This window comes from Bufo bufo, chromosome 8 (assembly GCF_905171765.1).
Source record: "Bufo bufo chromosome 8, aBufBuf1.1, whole genome shotgun sequence".
Lineage (NCBI taxonomy): Eukaryota > Metazoa > Chordata > Amphibia > Anura > Bufonidae > Bufo > Bufo bufo.
Window position 1 is genome coordinate 64,840,394 of NC_053396.1, and position 26,700 is coordinate 64,867,093.

General features: G+C 43.9%; 1 protein-coding gene across 2 annotated transcripts in view; it reads left to right on the forward strand.

Annotated features, from left to right (window-relative positions):
* The window catches only part of NHSL2 (NHS like 2), a 911,944-nt gene that overhangs the window by 297,855 nt on the left and 587,389 nt on the right, over positions 1 to 26,700 (forward strand). The window lies entirely within an intron of this gene.

Consider the following 26,700-nt stretch of genomic DNA (forward strand, 5'->3'; position numbering starts at 1 on the left):
AATGGGGCTGTTGGGGAGTTTAAAAGTGTGTGCTGTGTCTAAATAAAGTTAGTTCTGCTCCTGATGCTGTGTGTCGTCCAGTCATTAGGATTGCTGTTGAGATATTATTGGATTACTTTGCCTGCTGGAATTACTACTCTATGGATTTATAAGACTTGTTCCTGAGCCTCACTGGGATCTTAAGTGGAGATTCGCTGTGGAATATCAGCTCTCCGCTACAGTCTTGTTACCAGTAGGGTACCTCAGGGATCTGTTCTGGGACCCATATTGTTTAATATCTTTATCAGCGAAATTGCAGAAGGCCTCGATGGTAAGATGTGTCTTTTTGCTGATGACACAAAGATTTGTAACAGGGTTGATGTTCCTGGAGGGATACACCAAATGGAAAAGGATTTAGGAAAACTAGAGGAATGGTCAAAAATCTGGCAAATAAAATTTAATGTTGATAAGTGCAAGATAATGCACCTGGGGCGTAAAAACCCAAGAGCAGAATATAAAATCAGTGACTAACCTCAGTATCTGAGGAAAGGGATTTAGGGGTCATTATTTCAGAAGACTTAGGCTCCATTCACACGTCCGCAAAATGGGTCCGCATCCTTTCCGCAATTTTGCGGAATGGGTGCGGACCCATTCATTCTCTATGGGGACGGAATGGATGCGGACAGCACACAGTGTGCTGTCTGCAGCCGCAATTGCGGAGCGCGGCCCAGATTTTGGGACCGCAGCTCCGCAAAAAGATAGAGCATGTCCTATTCTTGTCCGCAGCTTGCGGACAAGAATAGGCATTTCTATGGGGGTGACGGGCTGGTGTGTTGCGGACCCGCAATTTGCTGGTCCGCAACACACCACGGACGTGTGAATGTAGCCTTAAAGGTAGTCAGACAATGTCATAGAGCAGCAGGAAATGCTAGCAGAATGCTTGGGTATATAGGGAGAGGCATTACTAGTAGAAACAGGGAGGTGCTCATGCTGCTCTACAAAGCACTAGTGAGACCTCATTTGGAGTATTGTGCGCAGTACTGGAGACCATATCTCCAGAAGGCTATTGATACTTTGGAGAGAGTTCAGAGAAGAGCTACTAAACTAGTACATGGATTGCAGGATGAAGCTTACCAAGAAAGATTAAAGGACCTTAACATGTATAGCTTGGAAGAAAGACGAGACAGAGGGGATATGATAGAAACTTTTAAATACATAAAGGGAATCAACAAGGTAAAAGAGGAGAGAATATTTAAAAAAAGAAAAACTGCTACAAGAGGACATAGTTTTAAATAAGAGGGGCAAAGGTTTAAAAGTAATATCAGGAAGTATTTCTTTACTGAGAGTGTAGTAGATGCATGGAATAGTCTTCCTGCAGAAGTGGTAGCTGCAAATACTGTGAAGGAGTTTAAGCATGCATGGAATAGGCATAGGGCCATCCTTCATATAAGATAGGGCCAGGGGCTAGTCATAGTATTCAGTATATTGGGCAGACTAGATGGGCCAATTGGTTCTTATCTGCCGACACATTCTATGTTTTTATGTTTCCACCTAATATTGATTGAGGCCTGCGATACACCTGCTTCCACAAAATACTGATTAAGGGATTCGATATACCTGTTTCCACCAAATATTGATTGAGTCCTGCGATATACTTGCTTCCACACATACTGGTCTTCTCTAGGGACTTAGGTACAGGGTAATTTTTAAAATGACAGGCCGAGGAAGAGGCAGGCCGTTCCGCAGGGGTGGTAGGGGTCGGGCAGGTGCACCAGGCCGGAGTCTAAGTGGGAAGTTGGAGAAGGAGTGTGCAATTACTTCAAAGGACGCACCAGAGTTGGTTGAGTGGCTCATTCAGCCTTCCACTTCTGCACCCTTCTCATCCTCTGTATCTGCACCCTGCTCACTCTGCTGTGTGCACCTCCAAAGCACCACCAACACCATAGCCCAGGCATGGCCAACCTGCGGCTCTCCAGCTGTTGTAAAACTACAACTCCCACCATGCCCTGCTGCAGGTTGATAGCTGTAGGCTGTCTGAGCATGCTGGGAGTTGTAGTTTTGCAACAGCTGGAGAGCCTCAGTTTGGCCATGCCTGCCAAAGCCCCTGCACTCGAGTCAGAGGAATTATTTTCCCATCTATTCCCAGACCATACCGATGCGCAGCCATTCTTGACATCGGATGAGGAAGAGGAGGTAGCAACGGTCACCACCCAGCGGTCTGACAACAGTACCCAGATCAGCCCAAGGAGTGAGGTCCCCGCTGTTGCTGCCTATTCAGAGATCTCAAATGTCAGTGGTGGTGAAGGTGACGATGATGACGTGTCGATGGACATCACGTGGGTGCCCACAAGAGAGGAAGAGGAGGGGAGTTCAGAGGGAGTGACGGAGCAGCAGAGAGGGAGGAGAAGGACGAGAAGCAGGCAGAGCTCGCAGGACATCGCTTGAGTCAAAAAGCAGACTGCAAATGTATCTGGAGCGAGCCATCCACCATGCATGGTCACTTCTGGCACTCCCAGGACGCTGGCTCCGCAGTGTGGGATTTTTTTTAACGTGTCAGCTGCTGACAATAGTTTTGCCATCTGCAGCCTATGCTGTCAATGCATAAGTTGCGGGAAGCCCAAAACTCACCTAGGGACGACCGCCTTAAGAAGGCACCTGGCCTTCCATCACCGAGCCCAGTGGGAGCAATGCTGTCAGAACCCACAAAGCCACACTCCTGACGCTCCACGTCCTGCCTCTTGTCCTTCTCCTCTCTCCTGCCATTTTTCCTTCACTCCACCTTTCACCGTGCCGTCATCGCGTTCATCTGGCAGAAGGCAGGCTTCTGTGACCCAAGTGTTCGAGCGTAAAAAGTTGACACCCTCTTGCCCAATGGCTGACCGCTGGCTTGTCAGATCTGCTAGCCCGCCAACTACTGCTATATAAACTGATGGACTCGGAGGCCTTTAGAAAATTTGAGGCCATTGGCACACCACAATAAAAGGTCCCCGGAAGGAAATATTTATTCCAAAAGGGCCTCCCAGAGCTATACTGCCACGTTCAGCGGCAAGTGAATGTATCTCTGGCACACAGTGTCGGTGCCAAGATACATCTGACCACAGACATGTGGTCTAGCAAACACTGGCAGGAAAGGTAGATAAATTTTACTGCCCACCGAGTGAACCTTCTGACGGCCGTGAAACAAGTAACCAGTGGCTCCCGTGTGGATTTGGTGTTACTACCACAAATTACATGCAGGCCTGCCTCTTCTTCTCCTCCTCCTACACCATCCTCCGTCTCCTCCTCAGCTGACTCCTCCTTTTCCACTGCTACCGCTCTTCCGCTGCGCCCCCCAAGCTCCCCAGAACCTATTCGACGTGCCAGGTGAGACGTTGCCATGCTGTGCTGCGGCTGTTGTGCCTGGAAGCCAAAAGCCACACCGTTCCTGCATTGCTTTCAGCGCTGCGGTCACAGGCCCATCAGATGTCTGATTTGCGACAGCCCGACGTGCTGGAACTCCACCTTGTATATGCTTGATAGGCTGCTCCAGCAGGAACGACTACCTGTAAAAACTCTGCAGCAGGACATGTTCTGGGGAGCTTGGTTTCTTTTCACTGCGCCAGTGGCTGCTCATGCGCGATGCATGCAGACTTCTGTGGCCATTTGATGAGATCACCAAACTGGTCAGTTGCAGCCAGGGTGCCATCAGTGATATCGTACCTTACGCCTTCTTTCTGAAGCGTGCATTGCATTGTGTCATTGATCAAGCCGTAGAGGAGCAGGAGCTGGAAGATGAGGAAGTTGCAATGCTGAATGAATTCCCAGGGGAATTACTCCATCTAAGACAAGTCAGCAGGAGTCTGAAGAGGAGTCAGGAGGACGGTGGCTGGGGCGAGGAGGAGGAGCAGGCTTTCAGGAGGACTTTAATCTTTTCGGGGATCCCTGGTGTTGTCCATGGCTGTGGGGAGGAGACAGAGGATGAAATTCTCCTGGGCGATGAGCTTCACCGCTTCCAATTTAGTGCAAATGGGGGCCTTTGATGCTCCAGTGTTTGAAGATGGACCCCCGTATAAAAAGCATAAAGGGCAGTACTGGGTGCCAATGTACTTAGACCTCCGGTACAAACACAAAATTGCAGACATGTTACCAGCATCACAGGGCTGGCAGAATGCAGTATTTTCAGGCCTTGCTGCGAGAGATGCTGCATTCTGCTGTTGCGGGTGCTGGCAGAGGAATTTTCACCGACAGTGAAACAGGAGCGGGTACCAATCCTACCGCGCCTGCAAGAAGAGGGCGGTTTGAAGATGTGTTAGTCAGGGAACACCTAAACCGACAGGTGTCCGACTACATCAGGTTAATGGCTGATGTGGATGCTCTGAGAACCGATGTAACGGATCTCCTAGCACCCCAACTGGGTACCTCCGTCAATAGATGCTCCTAGTGCTTCCCGAGGACTCCAAGCACTCCACTTGACACCGTAAGCGCTGCAGACCCCACGAACCGCCGAAGCTTGGTTGAGGTCTCACCGTCTCCTACCCACCCTGGACCTACGACAAGGCTCCAGGCTCCAGTGGGTGAACCTCTCCTAAATCCAGAGAGCAGGAATAGCTCTTATAAGCCAGGGGAGTATAGCAAATCTTCAGCATGTAGCAATCCCAGTGTCAATCAGTTACCCAAACACCAGCCTCAACATGATGAAGGGTAAAACAGGAACTCTTTATTGAAGACACAGCATTGACTTATATACACATGACATACTGAGGACATGACATAGCAGACAATCCTGTACAGTTTAAACACAAAACTAACCCTATTCAACAAACACAATTTGACGCAATCAACAATTAACATGCAAACAGATATCTTCACCCCCTCCATGAATGAATGGGGGACGAGGAGACACATGTGATGGGATTATCTCCTGAGTGTATCATAGGAGTCGGCTGCTATTATAATCAACTATCTTAATCCCATCACTAACACAATCAGTGGGAGTCTCAGTGCAGAGTTAACCCTTTTTGTGTTGCTGAATCGACACCATGCCTTTTTAATGGGCCATAGGAAATATGTGGCATATAAATTACACACATAAATCAGGGTTCATAGTTCCTTGTAACCCCAAAAGGTCTGAGGGGGTCTCCATTGTTCTCGGTCCATAGTCTGTAGGAAGGAGGCTAGCCCTCAGGCTCCTCCAGCAGCCCCAGTGACGGTTCAGTCCGTCACAACTGATGAACCCCTGAACTACTGGGTGTGCAGGCTTGACCTGTGGCCAGAGCTGCCACAATTTGCAGTGGAACTCTTGGCTTGCCCCTTGTCGAGTTTCCTGTCCGACAGGACGTTCAGCACAGCAGGGTGGATTGTGACAGATAAGCGCACTCGCCTAGTTCACGACAGTGTGGACTACCTCACATTTATAAAAATGAATGAGGCATGGATCTCTGAGGAATTCAACACCTGTGACGACCACGCGTAATTGAATTTCCTCATGCCAGCCCACACATATACGCCACCACCCAGAACAAAGAATGGTCTTTGTCTTATGTATATACAGCGGCATTAAAGCCCTTTTCTCTCAGGTGAATGCCTAATTTTGGGGCCTCTACTCCAGTGGCTTACAGTGGCTTACAGTGAAATTTTTATCCAGTGACCGCCTAATGTACCTCCAGCCGCATAATCACAAGTTCTTTTCTGTCAGGTGAATGCCGAATTTTTGGGGCCTGTACTGGCCTACAGTAAATTTTTTATCCAGTGACTGCCTAATGTACCTCCAGCCACATCATCACAAGTCCTTTTCTGTCAAGTCAATGCCTAATTTTTGGGGCCTGTACTCCAGTGGCCTACAGTAAAAAAATTATTCAGTGACCGCCTAATGTACCTCCAGCCACATCATCACAAGTTCTTTTCTGTCAGGTGGATGCCTAATTTTTGGGGCCTGTACTCCCATGGCCTAAAATAAAAAATTTCTAGGCTCCAGCAGGGCACATTTTTTCCCTTTAAGACGCATAAAAATTGCCCCTGATTAAAATACATATTTTTTGTGGGAATTTTTGCCAATGACTCCCCTCTGGTATGTCACTGTTGTGGGACTATTTGTGCACTTCTAGTAAGTATTTGGTACCTGCAAATATGACCTGAAGGTTTTTCAGGTTCGCCTGCCAGTAATGTCAATGTGGCCTGCCGCGAACTTGCGGTTTGCAAACATTTGATTGCGAACGCGCATTCATGTTTGCAAACCGTCCCGGCCGATGTTCGTCCATCACTACTAGACAGAAGCCTGAACCTTTTTGGAGTTGAGGATTCTCTCTACCTTGTACTCAACCTCATCTAAAATAATTAGATTATCAGTAGGTTTATGTGGAGGAATTGCAGGCAGCTTATATTTTAAGCAAAGTCTTGCCTAATTTGTTATTAATTCTGAATTATAATGGAAGGATACTGGATTAATGACAGACAGAATTTTATGCGGTCCACTAAATTTAGCTCCAGTTTACCAGAAAGCATCCTGCGACGTAAATTCTTGGTAGAAAGCCATACTACAGTAAGTCACCTAACACAAAATTTGGCCCTACTGACCGCTTATTAGCATGTTCAGACTGGATGCTTTGGGCTTTTTCCAGGCTTGCGAGAACAGAACTGGACCCAGATATAGATGGAAATTGGGGGTTAAAACCATAGTTACAGTAAAACAGAGACATACCACTTGAGGAACTCCTATGATTATTAATAGCGAGCTCCACTAGAGGCTAAAAGCTTCTTCATTCATTTTGGCAGTCCGAAACAAAGCACCTTAAGAACTGTTCCAATACCTGGTTGACCCTTTTGCTTTGCTCATTTGTCTCGTAGTGAATGTGGATGAGATGGAGGGTTTGATCACCAACTTATTGCTGAACTCCCTCCAGAATTTAGAGACAAACTGGACACCCCTATCTGAGACAATGAAGTCCGGAGTACCATGCAATCTAAGGATGTTATCAACAAACAAGGTAATCCGTTCCTTAGCACTGGGAAGTCTTTTTTAAAGATACAAGATGATACATCTTTTAAAATCTATCGAATACAACCCACATGACCGACCTACCCCTGGAGGGCAGAAGGTCCGTAATTAAATCCATCCAGATTTGGTCCAGGGTCTCTGTGGAATGGGTGAGAGACAAAGAAAACCCACAAGATATCTCCTGGGTACCTTGGCCCTAGCACACATATAACATGCAGAGACAAAAGCACCCATATCACGTGACTATGTAGGCCACCAATAGGCCTGTGAGACCAGATGTTTAGTCCCCTGCCAGAACAGAGCAACAAGATACTTCCAGGACCTTGAGGTACAAATTTGGAGGCACAAACAATTTACCAGAAGGAATATCATTGGAAGCTAAATCCTGATCTCTCTTACTCCAAATTCACACTTACTGAGTTTGGCAAAGAAATTATAGTCCCTATAGTTTTTGAAGGACCATTCTTACATGTACAACATAGGACGAGCAATCAGGGTAAAATACCTCCAAATATACCACAACAAATTGCCCAAGAAACTTCCGAAACATGTCTTTGGCCAAGTTTTGGAAAACGTCTGTGGCATTACACAGCCCAAAGGGCCTCACAAGGTATTCAAAATGCCCCTCTGGAGTGTTGAATGTCATTTTCCACTCGTTCCCCTTCCTGATTCTAATCAGATTGTGGGTTCCCCTTAGGTCCGTTGAGCTCTGACAATCTGATTAAACAAATCAGGAATCAGAGGAAGGAGATATTGATTCCGAATGGTAATTTTGTTGAGTTCCCTGTTGTCTATACAAGGGTGTAACCCCCCCATCCAACAAAATAGAAGCCAGCTACTACAGGAGAAATGGATGGATGGATGTGCCCTTTTTTAGACTGTCCTGGACATACTTCCTGATAACCTGTCTCTCAGGGCCAGAGAGATAAAAAACCTGTCTCTTAGGGAATTTAGCTCCAGGGACCAACTCAATAGCACAGTTGTTTTCTAGATGGGTTGGCAAGGCTTCAGAATCCTCCTTTATATTCTGTAAGTCCTTCATAAACCCAGGGATTGAACCTTCCTCCATATCCAGGCCAGTGAGCTGAACAGGCAGGAAGTGACTACATAGTAACAGTTTATAAGGCTGAAAAAAGACATCTGTCCATCCAGTTCAGCCTGATATCCCGATTACAATCAGAATAACTCCCTGACTAGAGCACTGAGAACGCCACTTGATAAATTCCCCAGTACTCCAATAAAAAGTTGGAGAATGGTTTTTCATCCCCAAAATGACATCAGCAGATAATCTGTAAATAACAAAAAGAAATATTTTATAGTGGATCGCCCCCACTGTCATAACTAAATCAATAGTCTGCAATTCAATAAACCCTCTGGCCAATGGAGTGGTGTCTACCCCAGATACTAGAATGGGTTTAGATAACTTACAGACTACAAGACCCAAAGTGGAGACAAAATCATAATTAACAAAATTTGCAACAGCCCTCAAATCAACAGAAGCCAGGCCAGAAACAGTCTCTCCCTGTGAAGATGATTTCACTGGCAGGAGTACCCTACCAAATGTCTCGGAAAATACCTGTGTGTCTGAGTGACTTCCCCAGTCATAATTCAGAAGCTGAAGTTTTCCGCCTTCGGTCCTCTAGGGCAGGATTGTACTTGATGAATGTGGCTGCCACAGTAGAAGCACAGTCTGTTCTTTTGGCAATCCTTCCTCTGCTGCTGAGATTACATAGCCCCAACCTGCATTGGCTCTTCGGATTTTTCACGGGCCTTGGATACAGAAGCCTTAGGGACAGAGAAAGGATAAGAGGAATCTACACTGACAGACCTTTCAGGCTTGCGTTCTCTAATGCACCTATCAAGGCGGATAGGCAAAGACATTGCTTCCTCAAGGGAACCTGGGGTAGGATGACTAATCAACAGATCCTTGGTAAGAAAGACCAAGCCTTAATTGAGACCTAAGAGCTGGGTCATTCCAGCCAGAGGCATTACACCATTTACGGAATTTGTCACAGTTCACCTCCACTAGTCTTAGCCCTGATTAAGAGACAGAAGCGGACTCTCAGCATAAGCCGCCCTGTCTGGCTCTTCATATAGCAGGACCAGAGAAGAGAAAAGACAATCAACAGAATGCAATTCAGGGGAGTCGGCACCAGAGAAAATGCCCACTCCTAAGGGTCTCCTTAGAGCAGAGATATACTGTAATAATACCAACCCTCTTTCAACCCAGATGAGTGAGGCCTAAGACAGAAATAAAGCTTACAACTGTCCCTGAAGGAAGAAACGTTTTTACGGTTCCCAGAAAACCTATCAGGAAGCTGTACCTTGGGCTCTGCAGGTGAGGGATCCGAATTGAGAGGGAGACAGGACTCCTGCTATTGAACCCTCACTGTTAAGTCCTGGACTAGCTGGACAATACCCTCAATCTTGGTGGCTACTGTTGATATGGAGTCCATGGCACTAAGGGCTCTTTCTCACGAGCGGATGCCGTGCGGGGAATCCGCTGCGTGAAAGACAGCCAAGCCCCGTTCCGGACAGAAGAGACACGGAGCATTAACGTTATTGATAATGCTCTGTGCCTCTCTGTGACCTTTTTACTACAAAATCACAGTGACAACTTTATCTCACTGTGATTTTGTAGTAAAAAGATCACAGAGAGGCACGGAGCATTATCCGCGAGTCTGCCACTGTACGGCCATGCCCAAGTCCAGATTGTGGCGCTGGAGCCCAGACAGGTAAGTTGGTAATAGGAATATATTTGGAATATATTTATAATAATGTAATATTTAAGTATTTTAATTTTATTCCTGGAGAATTCCTGGAGAACCCCTTTAATACACATATGCAAATAACATAATAAGGCAATACAAAAACATATAAATAATACAATACAACTCAACTAGATAAATAGATAGATAGATAGATAGATAGATAGATAGATAGATAGATAGATTGATAGATAATAGGTAGATGGAAGAAGCAAGGTCTCTTTTACTGGACAGCAGTAGGGGGAGATCAATAAGTGACAGGCAGGATGAAGAGGAGGCTTTCTACTATTAGACAAAGAAGAGGTCAGGCTTTAACCTTCCTCTTCCTACATAGTTATTGCGTCAGCCAAACTTGGTAAGGTTGAGTTGCCTGCTTTGTCTCTGCAGCCAGCCTCCTCCAGTCTAGCCCAACTGTCTGTTCATATGTAATGCAGCAGAGGGATGAGAGGGTAGTAAGGAAGGGGATGCATGAGCCAAGCTGAGGTGAGGTATAAGCAAACCTGAATGATCCATTCTGCTCCCTTTTTGGATTCGCAGTGCCCCCATACTGCAGGATCAGGGGAGATAACTGTCACAGCAGCACATGGGGAGATTCCTGCGGCACCTCACTATGCCTCAAGTATCCAATGCAGGGTTGGCAACCGTCTAGTAATTTCTGGACAGTACATAAAAATAAGCAACTTTTTTTCTACGTCCATTAAAAAAAACAGTCGTGTCAGTGATTTTTTTGAGGTTGGCAATGCTTGACTAGATTATTTTGGTGGTAATTATTATTCTTTTACAGCTCACAGTAAATGCTGGTAATGAGTTCCTATCAGTACATTCAGCTATAGACATGTATTACTTATAATCTTTAGCATTCATTATGGTTTTCCAATGTCTGTAAAAAATGTTGTCTGTGATTTTGGGATAAGTTGTCCAGAAAAACAAAATTCTGGTTAGCAACCCTGGTCTAAGGGCTTGGTTGACTGGCCACCCACACTATGAATATGCAGTCTTCCACCTGTCCCTCTTGCATTATGGTAAGTTCAGGAATCGGCAAGAGGCCGCTTGGGTGATCACCTTCATCCTTAACCTCAGCCATGCTGCTTCTAGCGTATTCAGAGGGCTTCCTGCACATCAGCATCCTAGACTCTGCCTCCTTCTCTGATTTGTCGTCACACTCTAGAGATCTACCTTTGGTATCTCATCCTCACTCCTGACATAGTGACTGGATATTGCAGAAGTACCTGTCACAGGCATGTGAGTTATTGAGTCTGGTCCCAGCCTTGGCAGCTGTAATGTTTGCCTCAGTATTTGAACAACTGGGCCAGGTTTCAAGGAGCAGGTCTGGAGGACTGACTGTGTGACCAGCCCAGCAGTGTATTACACAGGTGGCTCATAGGGAAACACTGTCTGTATGTGGATTATTAGTGGCTCTGCAACATGGAACAGGAATACAATATATACAGATTTTTTGTTTTTGTTGAAATAAATTGTGCCCTCCCCTGTCTGACATGATGGCGGTGCCCTAGGCAGTTGCCTAACTCTGCCTACCCTGTCCGAGCGCATGTTAATTTACAAATGACAGGATTTTTTAAAATAAAAACAAGAAAGCAGTAAAACTCAAAGAATGAACAAACCTCTGGTGTCAAGTAACACCCTGTATTAAACCATCCCCCAAAACACACATATGTATTGGCAACTCTAGATATGATGCGTCCATAATGACTTGTACTATATATTAGTCATAGAAAACACAAGAAAAAAAACAATACCAGAATTCCAGTTTTCTATTGACATAACCTACTAAATACAAATTAAAACAATCAAAAATGGTACCAATGCAAGAAACAAGTTACAAAGTTACTCCATCAGAAACTAAATAAGTCCAATAATTTCTTGGAATGTGGTGACAAAAAAAAAAAAAGGGGAGATTTATCAAACTGGTGTAAAGTAGAATTGGCTTAGTTGCCTATAGCAACCAGATTCCACCTTTCATTTTCCAAAGAAGCTGTGAAAAATAAAAGGTTGAAAGATAGAACTTGTCCTATTCTTGTCCATTTTGCAGACAGGAATAGGCATTTCTAACTTACCTGTAGGGTGGAATGTGCAGGACGCACATAGCCAATATCAGTGTTTTTCAGACAGCAAAATGGATACGGTTGTTTGAATGGACTTTAATATACACACAATGTTTTGCTTTTCGCAAACTGCGATCTGCATTTTTCTCAGTCCCATTAATAGAAATGTCTATTCTTATCCCTAAAACGAACAAGAATGAGACATATTCTTTATTTTGCAGGATGGACAAACACATCTGTATGTCCATCCTGCAAAATAAAGAATATGTCTCATTCTTGTTCGCACAACACTGTTGACATTTTTTTTGCGGACCCATAGAAATTAATGGATCCAAAATACAGTAGTGTGTCTAAAATTATATTATTTATACCACATAGTGAATGCAGTAAAAAAAAACTAAGCCTTTTAATACATTATATGTACCTCAAAATAGTTCCTACAAAAAAATTGTATAACACATATCACAAAATTCAAGGTTTCATACAGCCAGGGGCACTGCTAGGTTAAAACATTCGGGGGATGGCCCCCTGATATTTTGTCCCAGGGCCCGAATGTACTGCCTGCCTGCTAGATACAACTGTATCGTCATCCTCAAGACGGCAATACAATTGAATCTAATGCCCTGCAAGAGTTGAAGGACCTGTGATGACATCACAGGTCATGTGATCAGTGCTAAATGCAGTAGCTGAAAAAAACCTGCGATGATGTCACCGTCATGTGACCAGTGCAGGAGAGGACTGCTCAGCAGTGAAGAGAAGTCCTGGGAAGAAGCTGTGGTGAGGTCTGCTACATAAGGAGAGGTAAGTGAAGGGGTAGATTACTCAGTGTGAGAGGCAGAGCAAGTTGGGAATTGTAGTTATTTAACTGGGACTGTATGTTAGGGCTGAAGGGAGGGAAGTTATTTACATAGGACAGTGGGGTGGAATGATGTTATTTACATGGGACTGACAGTTGAGGGAGTGATATTATTTACATGGGAATGCATGTTGGAGGCGGCTGGGGCAAGGTAATGTTTTTTATATGGGACTATATGTTGAAGGCGCCTGTGGGAGGGAGGGTTATTATTTACATGGCACTGAATGTTGAGGCGTTATGTGATTTACATGGGACTGAATGTTGGAGGTGGCTGGGGAGGGGGTGATTTTATTTACATGGGACTGTATGTTGAAGGTGACTGGGGAGGCAGTAATGTTATTTACATGGGACCGAATATTGAGGGGGTGATGCTATTTTCATGGGACTGTATGTTGAAGGCGGCTGGGGAGGGGGTTATGTTCTTTACATGAGACTGTATGTTGAAGGTGGCTGGGGAGGGGGTAATGTTATTACGTGGGACAATATATTGAGGGGGGCAGGAGAGATGGTGTGATGGTATTTACATGGGACTGTATTTTAGAGGGGGCTGGAGAGATGGTGTGATGGTATTTACATGGCACTCTATGGCATAGAAGGGAAATAATGTTATTTACATGAGGAATTGTAATTTTTGAGGACAGTAAATGGAGGAATATAACTGCAGGGTGCATTATAAATACTGGGAGGGCTTCAGGGCGAGCATTATAACAGTAGGGGCATTATATATACTGGTGGCACTGTGGGGGGCATTTTAAATCCAGGAGACATTAGGCATTCATATTTCTACTAAGAGCACTGTGGGGGTCTTATTACTACTGAGGGGTCAGTAGATATCTTTATTACCACTGGGGGAACAATAGGGGGGGCCTTATTTCTACTAGGGGCTCTGTAAGGGCATTATTAATACTGGAGGGCTCTTCTACTAATCAGGGCACTCTTGGGGAGCATTATCACAGTTGGGGGCACTGTAGGGGGCAGTATTACTAATGAGGGCATTCTAGAAGGGAATTACTATTGGTGGGACTATGAGGAGCACCATTACTATGGGGGACACTCATTTTTCTTCAGGATAGTATTTGGGGGTACAGAAAAATGAGGAAGCTAAGATGTTTGTGTGTCACACTCTGTAGAGACGAGGCGCAGCTGAGAGAAGTTGTCCGGAAGGAATGGAGAAGATGATGACAGAGAAGATCTACATCAGAGGAGACTTCACCTGGGAGGAACTGGATGTGAGAGGTACGTGCTGCTGTATAGCTGTATAGCTATAGCGAGCTTAGGGTGGGTTGGTCGACTTAGAGAATTGGACCATATGCATTGGGGCTTGGGCCCTGGATCTTTTGAGACCCTAGCAACGCTCCTGCATACAGCTAAATTAAAGAAAACATTAGTTATGTAATTTAGGGGTTAAAATGCATTTGTCACCTAAGTTATGCACCTAGTTACAAGTAAACAAACTATTTTCCTGGCGCTTGCTCTCTCCTGTTATATCCTTAGCTGCAGTGTCGTAGCAGAACCGCACAAACCGCCACAAAAAGCTAAAGCTGAAATCAATATAAATATAAAGTGACACCGCGCTATCCTCTGGATAGATCATCAGCATCTGATTGGCGGGGCTGTTTGAGAAGGCAGCAGCTCTCCAGCAGCGCTGCTGCCTTCGCACTGTTTACCACTGGCCCAGTGACTTCACGACTAGTATCAACTAGCCTGGCCGCGGCTAAGCTCCGTTCACTTAAATGGAGCTTAGCCCTGCCCAGGCAGTTTATACTACAGTCGTGGCCAAAAGTTTGGAGAATTACACAAATATTAGTTTTCACAAAGTTTGCTGCTAAACTGCTTTTAGATCTTTGTTTCAGTTGTTTCTGTGATGTAGTGAAATATAATTACACGCACTGCATACGTTTCAAAGGCTTTTATCGACAATTACATGACATTTATGCAAAGAGTCAGTATTTGCAGTGTTGGCCCTTCTTTTTCAGGACCTCTGCAATTCGACTGGGCATGCTCTCAATCAACTTCTGGGCCAATTCCTGACTGATAGCAACCCATTCTTTCATAATCACTTCTTGGAGTTTGTCAGAATTAGTGGGTTTTTGTTTGTCCACCCGCCTCTTGAGGATTGACCACAAGTTCTCAATGGGATTAAGATCTGGGGAGTTTCCAGGCCATGGACCCAAAATGTCAACGTTTTGGTCCCCGAGCCACTTAGTTATCACTTTTGCCTTATGACACGGTGCTCCATCGTGCTGGAAAATGCATTGTTCTTCACCAAACTGTTGTTGGATTGTTGGAAGAAGTTGCTGTTGGAGGGTGTTTTGGTACCATTCTTTATTCATGGCTGTGTTTTTGGGCAAAATTGTGAGTGAGCCCACTCCCTTGGATGAGAAGCAACCCCACACATGAATGGTCTCAGGATGCTTTACTGTTGGCATGACACAGGACTGATGGTAGCGCTCACCTTTTCTTCTCCGGACAAGCCTTTTTCCAGATGCCCCAAACAATCGGAAAGAGGCTTCATCGGAGAATATGACTTTGCCCCAGTCCTCAGCAGTCCATTCACCATACTTTCTGCAGAAGATCAATCTGTCCCTGATGTTTTTTTTGGAGAGAAGTGGCTTCTTTGCTGCCCTTCTTGACACCAGGCCATCTTCCAAAAGTCTTCGCCTCACTGTGCGTGCAGATGCGCTCACACCTGCCTGCTGCCATTCCTGAGCAAGCTCTGCACTGGTGGCACTCCGATCCCGCAGCTGAATCCTCTTTAGGAGACGATCCTGGCGCTTGCTGGACTTTCTTGGACGCCCTGAAGCCTTCTTAACAAGAATTGAACCTCTTTCCTTGAAGTTCTTGATGATCCTATAAATTGTTGATTGAGGTGCAATCTTAGTAGCCACAATATCCTTGCCTGTGAAGCCATTTTTATGCAACGCAATGATGACTGCACCCGTTTCTTTGCAGGTCACCATGGTTAACAATGGAAGAACAATGATTTCAAGCATCACCCTCCTTTTAACATGTCAAGTCTGCCATTTTAACCCAATCAGCCTGACATAATGATCTCCAGCCTTGTGCTCGTCAACATTCTCACCTGAGTTAACAAGACGATTACTGAAATGATCTCAGCAGGTCCTTTAATGACAGCAATGAAATGCAGTGGAAAGGTTTTTTGGGGATTAAGTTAATTTTCATGGCAAAGAAGGACTATGCAATTCATCTGATCACTCTTCATAACATTCTGGAGTATATGCAAATTGCTATTATAAAAACTTAAGCAGCAACTTTTCCAATATTTATGTAATTCTCAAAACTTTTGGCCACGACTGTAGTCGTGACGTCAGTTAGAAGGCCGCGGCGCTGCTGGAACGCCGCTGCCTTCTCAAACAGCTGATCGGTGGAGGTCCCGGGTGTTAGACCCCTGCCGATCAGATGCTGATGATCTATCCAGAGGATAGATCATCAGTTTAAACAAACTGCAGAACCCCTTTAAATTTCCCTTCATGTTTTTCCCTGTAGTGCCTAGACAGTGGATGTCCTTCAAACTTTGTTAATATTGTATATGTGTTCGCCCACCCTTTTTCTTAATTGTCCTTTAGTGCGGCCAATATACGTCTTATTACATGGGCATGTAATGGTGTATATTACCCCCCAGCTGTTTCATGTAATGAATCCTCTGATGTCTTCTTCGTGGGTGCCATTGATGTTTTTAATTGTCATCTGTATTTTGTTATTATTAGACGTTCTGCACCCTATACATTTTTATACAGGGGAAGAATCCATTATGTTGGCTTATGCCTATTTGTTGTTCTTTATTTATACTATCTTTATTCTTGTTTTTGTATTTATTTTAGTTTTTATTTATCGTTTTCTCTTGTTTCGTGATTCAGTTATTAGTGGCCGCCACCATATTGCCCAGATTTTTAGCTTTACGATAAATAAATCTGGGCTCCTTCGGGATAAGTTGCCGCACAATTTTATCCTCCCTCAAGACGTCCCAGTGTTTGTTAACGATTTTTTTGAACAGATTCATTAGGCCATTATACAGTAAAATGAGGGGTGGGATAGCAAACAAGTCCGTGACACCCCCACTGTGTAGGAGTGTACTGAGAAAGGTTGAGGCAAGCACGGTGTCACTTTATATTTATATTAAGTAATGCACCTACTATATTTATTTGAGACATACATGTGAATTCAATATCCACAATAAAAAGGGACATTTTCAGGAGGGTTTTTCCAATATTATTGAAACGGTCAGATGGTTAATCTCTTAAATATATAAAAATGAAATTCTGTCTGTCTGTCTGGACGTTCTTTATGCGCGACCAAACGACTGGACCGATCTTCACCAAATTTGGCACACAGATACATCAGGTGTCTGGGAAGGTTTTAGACTCTGGGATGTGCAGTTTCTGAGATATTCCCAAAAAATTAGCCAATTCCCACATTAGCCAATAAAAGCCTGCAAGTCTTTCTCGCCTAATCCCAACTCCCATAAACAGTTTTACTCCAGGTTTCCATAACAACCCAGCCATTTTTCTTTACTGCTTAAAGGGGCGGGCACAGTGGAGGTCACTGTTATTAAAGGGGCGTTCACTGTGAAAGTCAGTGTTAAAGGGGCGGCCACTGTTGAACAGGTGGTAGCTGTTAAAGGGGTGGTCACTGTTAAAAGGGCAGTCACTGTTAAAAGGGCGGTCACTGTGAAAGTCACTGTTAAAGGGTCGTTCACTGTGAAAGTCACTGTTAAAGGGGCAGCCACTGTGAAATTCACTAATAAAAGAGTGGTCACTTTTAATGGGACACCGCTGTGAAAGTCACTGTTAAAGCGGCGGTCACTGTTAAATGGGCGGTCACTGTGAAAGTCCCTGTTAAAGGGGCGGTCACTGTGAAAGTCACTGTTAAATGGGCGGCCACTGTGAAAGTCACTGTTAAAGGGGCATTTAATGTAAAAGTCACTGTTAAAGAGGCGGTCACTGTTAAAGGGGCGGTCACTGTTAAAGAGGCGGTCACTGTAAAAGTCACTGTTAAATGGGCGGCCACAGTTAAAGGGTCGGTCACTGTGAAAGTCACTGTTAAAGGAGTGGTCACTTTTAAAGGGACACCGCTGTGAAAGTCACTGTTAAAAGGGTGGTCACTGTTAAATGGGCAGTCACTGTGAAAGTTCCTGTTAAAGGAGTGGTCACTGTGAAAGTCACTGTTAAATTGGCGGTCACTGTGAAAGTTCCTGTTAAAGGAGTGGTCACTGTGAAAGTCACTGTTAAATTGGCGGTCACTGTGAAAGTTACTGTTAAAGTGGCTGTCACTGTGATAGTCACTGTTAAAGGGGCGGTCACTGTTAAAGGGGGACCACTGTGAAAGTCACTGTTAAACGGTCGGTCACTGTGAAAGTCACTGTTAAAGTGGCGGTCATTGTAAAGGGGCAGTCACTGTGAAAGTCACTGTTAAAGGTGCGGCCACTGTGAAAATAACTGATAAAGGGGCGGTCACTGTGAAAGTTACTGTTAAAGGGGCGGTCACTGTGAAAGTCACTGTTTTAGGGGCAGTCACTGTAAAAGTCACTGTTAAATGGGCGGTCACTGTGAAAGTCACTGTTAAAGGAGCGGTTACTGTGAAAGTCACTGTTAAATGGGCTGCCACTGTGAAAGTCACTGTTAAAGGGGCGGTCACTTTTAAAGGGGTGGTCACTGTGAAAGTCACTGTTAAAGGGTCGGTCACTGTGAAAGTCACTGTTAAAGGGTCGGTCACTGTGAAAGTCACTGTTAAAGGGTCGGTCACTGTGAAAGTCACTGTTAAAGGGTCGGTCACTGTGAAAGTCACTGTTAAAGGGGCGGTCATTATTAAATGGGCTGTCACTGTGAAAGTCACTGTTAACCACCTCAGCCCCCCTAGCTTAAACACCCTTAATGACCAGACCACTTTTTACAATTCTGCACTACCCTACTTTCACGGTTTATTGCTCGGTCATGCAACTTACCACCCAAATGAATTTTACCTCCTTTTCTTCTCACTAATAGAGCTTTCATTTGGTGGTATTTCACTGCTGCTGACATTTTTACATTTTTTGTTATTAATCGAAATTTACCGAAATTTTTGCCAAAAAATGACATTTTTCACTTTCAGTTGTAATTTTTTTTTTTTTAAAAAGACATTTCTATATAAAATTTTCTCTACATTTATTGTTCTACATGTCTTTGATAAAAAAAAAATGTTTGGGTAAAAAAAAAAATGGTTTGGGTAAAAGTTATAGCGTTTACAAACTATGGTACAAAAATGTGAATTTCCGCTTTTTGAAGCAGCTCTGACTTTCTGAGCACCAGTCATTCCTGAGGTTCTACAATGCCCAGACAGTAGAAAAACCCCACAAAAATGATGATTTTTAAAAAAAAGTTTTTCCTTACAAAGTCTCATATTCCACTAACTTGTGACAAAAAATAAAAACTTCCATGAACTCACTATGCCCATCACGAAATACCTTGGGGTGTCTTCTTTCCAAAATGGGGTCACTTGTGGGGTAGTTATACTGCCCTGGCATTTTAGGGGCCCTAATGCGTGAGAAGTAGTTTGAAATCAAAATGTGTAAAAAATGCCCTGTGAAATCCTAAAGGTGCTCTTTGGAATGTGGGCCCCTTTGCCCACCTAGGCTGCAAAAAAGTGTCACACATGTGGTATCACCATACTCAGGAGAAGTCGGGCAATGTGTTTTGGGCTGTCATTTTACATATACCCATGCTGGGTGAGAGAAATATCTCGGCAAAAGACAACTTTTCCCATTTTTCTATACAAAGTTGGCATTTGACCGAGATATTTATCTCACCCAGTATGGGTATATGTAAAATAACACCCCAAAACACATTGCCCAACTTCTCCTGAGTACGGCGATACCACATGTGTGACACTTTTTTTGCAGCCTAGGTGGGCAAAGGGGCCCACATTCCAAAGAGCACCTTTAGGATTTCACAGGGCATTTTTTACACATTTTGATTTCAAACTACTTCTCACGCATTAGGGCCCCTAAAATGCCAGAGCAGTATAACTACCCCACAAGTGACCCCATTTTGGAAAGAAGACACCCCAAGGTATTTCGTGATGGGCATAGTGAATTTATGGAAGTTTTTATTTTTTGTCACAAGTTAGTGGAATATGAGACTTTGTAAGAAAAAAAAAATCATAATTTTCCGCTAACTTGTGACAAAATTGTGAAAAAAATTTAGGAACTCGCCATGCTCCTCACGGAATACCTTGGGGGGTGTCTTCTTTCCAAAATGGGGTCACCTGTGGGGTAGTTATACTGCCCTGGCATTTTAGGGGCCCTAATGCGTGAGAAGTAGTTTGAAATCAAAATGTGTAAAAAATGCCCTGTGAAATCCTAAAGGTGCTCTTTGGAATGTGGGCCCCTTTGCCCACCTAGGCTGCAAAAAAAGTGTCACACATGTGGTATCGCCGTACTCAGGAGAAGTTGGGCAATGTGTTTTGGGGTGTCTTTTTACATATACCCATGCTGGGTGAGAGAAATATCTCTCTAAAAGACAACTTTTCCCTTTTTTTTATACAAAGTTGGCAATTGACCGATATATTTATCTCACCCAGCATGGGTATATGTAAAATGACACCCCAAAACACATTGCCCAACTTCTCCTGAGTACGGCGATACCACATGTGTGACACTTTTTTGCAGCCTAGGTGCGCAAATGGGCCCAAATTCCTTTTAGGAGGGCATTTTTAGACATTTGGATTCCAGACTTCTTCTCACGCATTAGGGCCCCTAAAATGCCTGGGCAGTATAAATACCCCACATTTGACCCCATTTTGGAAAGAAGACACCCCAAGGTATTTCGTGAGGGGCATGGCGAGTTCATAGAAGTTATTTTTTTTTTGGCACAAGTTAGCGGAAATTGATTTATTTTATTTTTTCTCACAAAGTCTCCCTTTCCGCTAACTTGTGACAAAAAGTTCAATCTTTCATGGACTCAATATGCCCCTCAGCGAATACCTTGGGGTGTCTTCATTCCGAAATGGGGTCATTTGTGGGATGTGTTTACTGTTCTGGCATTTTGGGCGGGGCTAAATTGTGAGCAACCCTGTAAAGCTTAAAAGGTACTCGTTGGACTTTCGGCCCCTTTACGCACCTAGGCTGCAAAAAAGTGTCACACATGTGGTATCGCCGTACTCAGGAGAAGTAGGGCAATGTGTTTTGGGGTGTATTTTTACATATACCCATGCTGGGTGAGATAAATATCTCTGTAAATGACAATTTTTTTTTATTTTTATACAAAGTTGTCAATTTACAGAGATATTCCTCTCACCCAGCATGGGTATATGTAAAAATGCACCCCAAAACACATTGCCCTACTTCTCCTGAGTACATCGATTCCACATGTGTGACACTTTTTTGCAGCCTAGGTGCGCAAAGGGGCCCAAATTCCAATGAGAATCTTTACGATTTCACAGGGCATTTTTTACGCATTTGGATTCCAAACTACTTCTCACGCTTTAGGTCCCCTAAAATGCCAGGGCAGTATAACTACCCCACAAGTGACCCCATTTTGGAAAGAAGACACCCCAAGGTATTCTGTGAGGGGCATGGCGAGTTCCTAGAATATTATTTTTTTGGCACAAGTTGGCGGAAAATGATTTTTTTTTTCTCTTACAAAGTCTCATTCCACTAACTTGTGACAAAAAATAAAATTTTACATGAACTCGCCATACCCCTCACGAAATACCTTGGGGTGTCTTCTTTCTGAAATGGGGTCACTTGTGGGGTATTTATACTGCCCTGGCATTTTAGGGGCCCTAAAGCGTGAGAAGAAGTCTGGAATATAAATGTCCAAAAAAAATTACGTATTTGGATTCCCTGAGGGGTATGGCGAGTTCATGTGCGATTTTAGTTTTTGTCACAAGTTAGTGGAATATGAGACTTTGTAAGAAAAAACAACTTGTGAAAAAAAAAAAAATCTTTTATGAACTCGCCATGCCCCTCAAAAGTGATCTTTTTATAGCGCCGCAGCAATTTTACGGTGTTTTTGCAGTGATAAGAAAAAAATAATTCTGTCACTGCGGTGGGGCGGACTGAACGCAAGTGTGCGCACAAGATCAGGCCTGATCGGGCGAACACTGCGTTTTTTGTAGAGCCTATAGAACATGTCCTTTATTGCTGACAAGAAAAGGCATTTTCTATATAGTTCTGGCAATGTGCGGATCCGCAAAATGCGGAAAGCACATTGCCGGTGTCCGTGTTTGCGGATCCGCGGTGTCCGTGTTTTGCGGATTCGTGGATTCGCGGATCCGCAAAACACATACGGACGTCTGAATGGAGCCTTACAGGGGGGTGATCAATGACAGGGGGGTGATCAGGGAGTCTATATGGGGTGATCACCCCCCTGTAAGGCTCCATTCAGACGTCCATATGTGTTTTGCGGATCCGTGGGTCCGCGGATCCGCAAAACACATACAGACGTCTGAATAAAGCCTTACAGGGGGGTGATCAATGACAGGGAGGTGATCAGTGAGTCTATATGGGGTGATCAGGGGTTAATAAGGGGTTAATAAGTGACAGGGGGGGGTGTAGTGTAGTGGTGTTTGGTGCTACTTTACAGAGCTGCCTGTGTCCTCTGGTGGTCGATCCAAGCAAAAGGGACCACCAGAGGACCAGGTAGCAGGTATATTAGACGCTGTTATCAAAACAAGAACGATCGCCGCTGGCAGGCTGCAGATCCACTCGTTTACCTTTGGTTCCTGTGAACCCGCGCGCCTGTGTGCGCGCGTTCACAGGAAATCTCACCTCTCGCGAGAGGACGCGCCGGCGCGTCAAGGAGGAATAACAAGGCCGCCGCCAGGATGCAATCCTGCGTACGGCGGTCCTGTAGTGGTTAAAGGGGCAGTCACTGTGAAAGTCACTGTTAAAGGGGCGGTCATTATTAAATGGGCTGTCACTGTGAAAGTCTTTGTTAAAGGGGCTGTCACTGTGAAAGTCACTGTTAAAGGGTCGGTCACTGTGAAAATCTCTGTTAAAGGGGCGGTCATTATTAAATGGGCTGTCACTGTGAAAGTCTCTGTTAAAGGGGCGGTCACTGTGAAAGTCACTGTTAAAGGGGCGGTCACTGTGAAAGTCACTGTTAAATGGTCGGCCACTGTTAAAAAGTCAAAGGATTGGTCACTGTTAAAGGGGCGGTCACTGTGAAAGTCACTGTTAAAGGGGCGGTCACTGTGAAAGTCACTGCTAAAGGGGCGGTCACTGTGAAAGTCGCTGTTAAAGGGGCGGTCACTGTGAAAGTCACTGTTAAAGGGGCGGTCACTGTGAAAGTCACTGCTAAAGGGGCGGTCACTGTGAAAGTCGCTGTTAAAGGGGCGGTCACTGTGAAAGTCACTGTTAAAGGGGCAGTCACTGTGAAAGTTACTGTTAAAGGGGCGGTCACTGTGAAAGTCACTGTTAAAGGGGCGGTCACTGTGAAAGTCACTGTTAAATGGGCTGCCACTGTGAAAGTCAATTTTAAAGGAGTGGTCACTATTAAAGGGGGACCACTGTGAAAGTCACTGTTAAATGGGCGCTCACTGTCAAAGTCACTGTTAAAGGGGCGGTCACTGTGAAAGTCACTGTTAAAGGGGCGGTCACTGTGAAAGTCACTGTTAAATGGGCTGCCACTGTGAAAGTCAATTTTAAAGGAGTGGTCACTATTAAAGGGGGACCACTGCGAAAGTCACTGTTAAAAGGGCGGTCACTGTTAAAGGGATGTTTACTGTGAAATGGATCCACAGGATTTACTTTATGCTGTTAAAAACAAAGCAGGGCGCACCATAGGGTAATACCGTTGGTAGACAGATAAAATAAATGGTTCCAGTACAGGGCTCACCTTTTGTGGTTGTGCTATCTGTAGGCACAACTCTAGTAAAAGCTTGTCAATACATGTGATGGAGTCACGATTCGCTGGTGGATCTGCAGCAGCGGAGGGATGACTTCTTGTTGGAGATCCCTGAAGTCTCCAAGAAGTGGTAGGATACAGAGGTAGATAGATAAAATATCCCAGGGCGCAAGAATCCAGTCCAGATAGTGATAGTAAATAGAAACGTATTTATTGCAGAAGTACAACGCGTTTCGGGGAGTAGTTCCCCTTCATCAGGTACATAACACTGCATATGAAATTACACAAACATACAGCATTTAAATACACTCAAAAAACCCGCCAAAATGAAAAGTAGGTGGGGCTAAGAAAAGGGGGAGTGGTTAGTGGGGATGGGTCCCCAGCAGATGTGTACAGGTTTGGTGTTCAATATATAATGATAAAGTAACAATGCAGAGGTACCATCATTGGTGGTGTGGTGAAGCCAGAGACGTAGGAATGTTTGTGCTCCAATCAGTTTATATGCCTCTGATCAAGGAGCGCTCGCACTGAAGGGGGAGGTCACGTGATCGCGGCTTGCTGGCAGTAGATAGTAACCTGGTTGCTGGGTAACCAGGACGCTTAGTGGCCGCACTGGTATAATGCGGACACGAGCGCAGCGAGGATGGCAGGGGAGGGAGGTGGAGTGGGTGTTGCAGGGAGGGCAGACCTGTGGTGTGAAATATATTAATAGCAAGGGGGAGGACTCTGCCGTTGTGTCTGGGTGAGGGGCTGGAGGGGGTAGGAAGAAGAGACATTCATAACGGATAAAATGATGATGATTGGTGCTAAAGAGATTTGATCAATCACTTCTGATAATGATGTAGTATCATAACAATTGATTATCATCCATTAATGGGTGATGGATTAGTGATACGTAATTAATAATACATGAGTCAACAAATGGAGTAATTATCATCCAAAGATTAATCAAGGACTAATGATTTGATAGGAGAATGATAAGATAATGAGGAGGGGGTAATAACTGAATTAGAAGGTATTAATCCATGGTGATGCATGTGCATATTGTTCATTAAACAAATAATGAAAAATAATGGGTATAATAAAAATGTATCAAAAAAATATATATATGGATAATGAATAAATGATAAATAATAAATAAATAATATTGATAATGACAAAAAATAATATTGAAATGACAAAATAACAATGATGAAGATAACAAAAAAAATAAAATAAAAAAATATATATATATATATAAAAAATATTATAATAATGAAAAATAAATAGTAAAAGTTATAAAATATAAAAAGTAATGATGGAAATTAAATGAAATGAAGATAAATGATACAGAATATGAAATAAATAAAAATGTTGGTTAAATATATGGAGCGTCATGCTTACATATGTACAGAAAATCAGGTGGCCGTGGAATACTACATTACACAACCTTGGGGACCTCGGCTGTTTGAAATAGGGAACGCCACGATTGAAACATAGCTGAACTCGGGGTATTTCAGAGGTTTATCTCGAAGGCTTCGTTAAGACCAAATGGGTTAAGGCAGTTCAGTTTGTATATCCAAAACATCTTGCGCCTTTTGATTGTCTGCATGACATTGTGGCAATCAGAGCCGATTTGTTCAATGGGCGTGATGGAAAAGCCAGTGGCGAGGCCCTCATGGCGAATGGTTGCGTGTCGAGACACGCTGTGCTGTAGGAAACCCTTTTTGATATTTGACCGGTGTTTGTTAAGCCTGTTGCGCAAGGTTTGGATTGTCCGCCCCACATACTGTAGGCCGCAGGGGCATTCCAGTAGGTAGATAACATTTTTTGATCCACAGTGTAAATGTTGTCTGATGGAGAAGGTTCCCCCATTAGATCTACTCTGGAAAGAAGTTGACATCCGTATAGCGGTACAGCAGAGACATTTGGGTTGGTTGCATCTGAAGCTGCCAGGTTGTTCGGAGTGTTGGGTTCTCGTGGGGGAAGGTTTGTGGTCGAATCTGTCGGCACGCAGTTTGCTTGGAGCTAATAGATTTTTTAAAGTTTTAGCTCTCCTGAACGTCAAAGGAGGATGTCTGGGTAGTGATTTGGATAGAAATGGATCGCTTCTTAGGATATGCCAGTGTTTCGATAGTATGCTCCTAATATCCTTATGGTTATTGCTGTATGTCGTGATAAAGTTAGTACTCCACTTATTTTCAGATTTCTTGTTTTTTTAAATATTTTTAGTGATATCATCTGTATTATCGTTTTTATTAATGGGTAGGCAGTTTTCTTGTGTGAGGGTTTTTGCTTTGTTGAAGGCCTTCCCCCACGAGAACCCAACACTCCGAAAAACCTGGCAGCTTCAGATGCAACCAACCCAAATGTCTCTGCTGTACCGATATACGGATGTCAACTTCTTTCCAGAGTAGATCTAATGGGGGAACCTTCTCCATCAGACAACATTTACACTGTGGATCAAAAAATGTTATCTACCTACTGGAATGCCCCTGCGGCCTACATTATGTGGGGCGGACAATCCAAACCTTGCGCAACAGGCTTAACAAACACCGGTCAAATATCAAAAAGGGTTTCCTACAGCACAGCGTGTCTCGACACGCAACCATTCGCCATGAGGGCCTCGCCACTGGCTTTTCCATCACGCCCATTGAACAAATCGGCTCTGATTGCCACAATGTCATGCAGACGATCAAAAGGCGCGAGATGTTTTGGATATACAAACTCAACTGCCTTAACCCATTTGGTCTTAACAAAGCCTTCAAGATAAACCTCTGAAATACCCCGAGTTCAGCTATGTTTCAATCGTGGCGTTCCCTATTTCAAACAGCCGAGGTCCCCCAAGGTTGTGTAATGTAGTATTTTACAAGTATATTCCACCGCCTAATATTATAAAAGTAGAGATGGGCACTCTAATATCCGGAACCACCGGGTAATAAGTTTATTCTGATAACGTCAATTGTATATAATAGCAATTACATAAGATATACACAATAAATGAAATTAAAATAGGCCTGATACAGCTAAAATTAATCTAATTGTCTAATACATATAATTGTCTAATACATATAGATAGCCGCTATTGAAAAAACAATTAAAAAAATATAAGATTAGTAATCCACTGTTGAAAAAACAACCTCTGATTGTAGTAGTAGGGTACCTTGGATAAATATACAATATACAATGGGCATCTGCCGATGTTGCTCTTAAGTGATGTGTCTCACAAGAGAAAGAA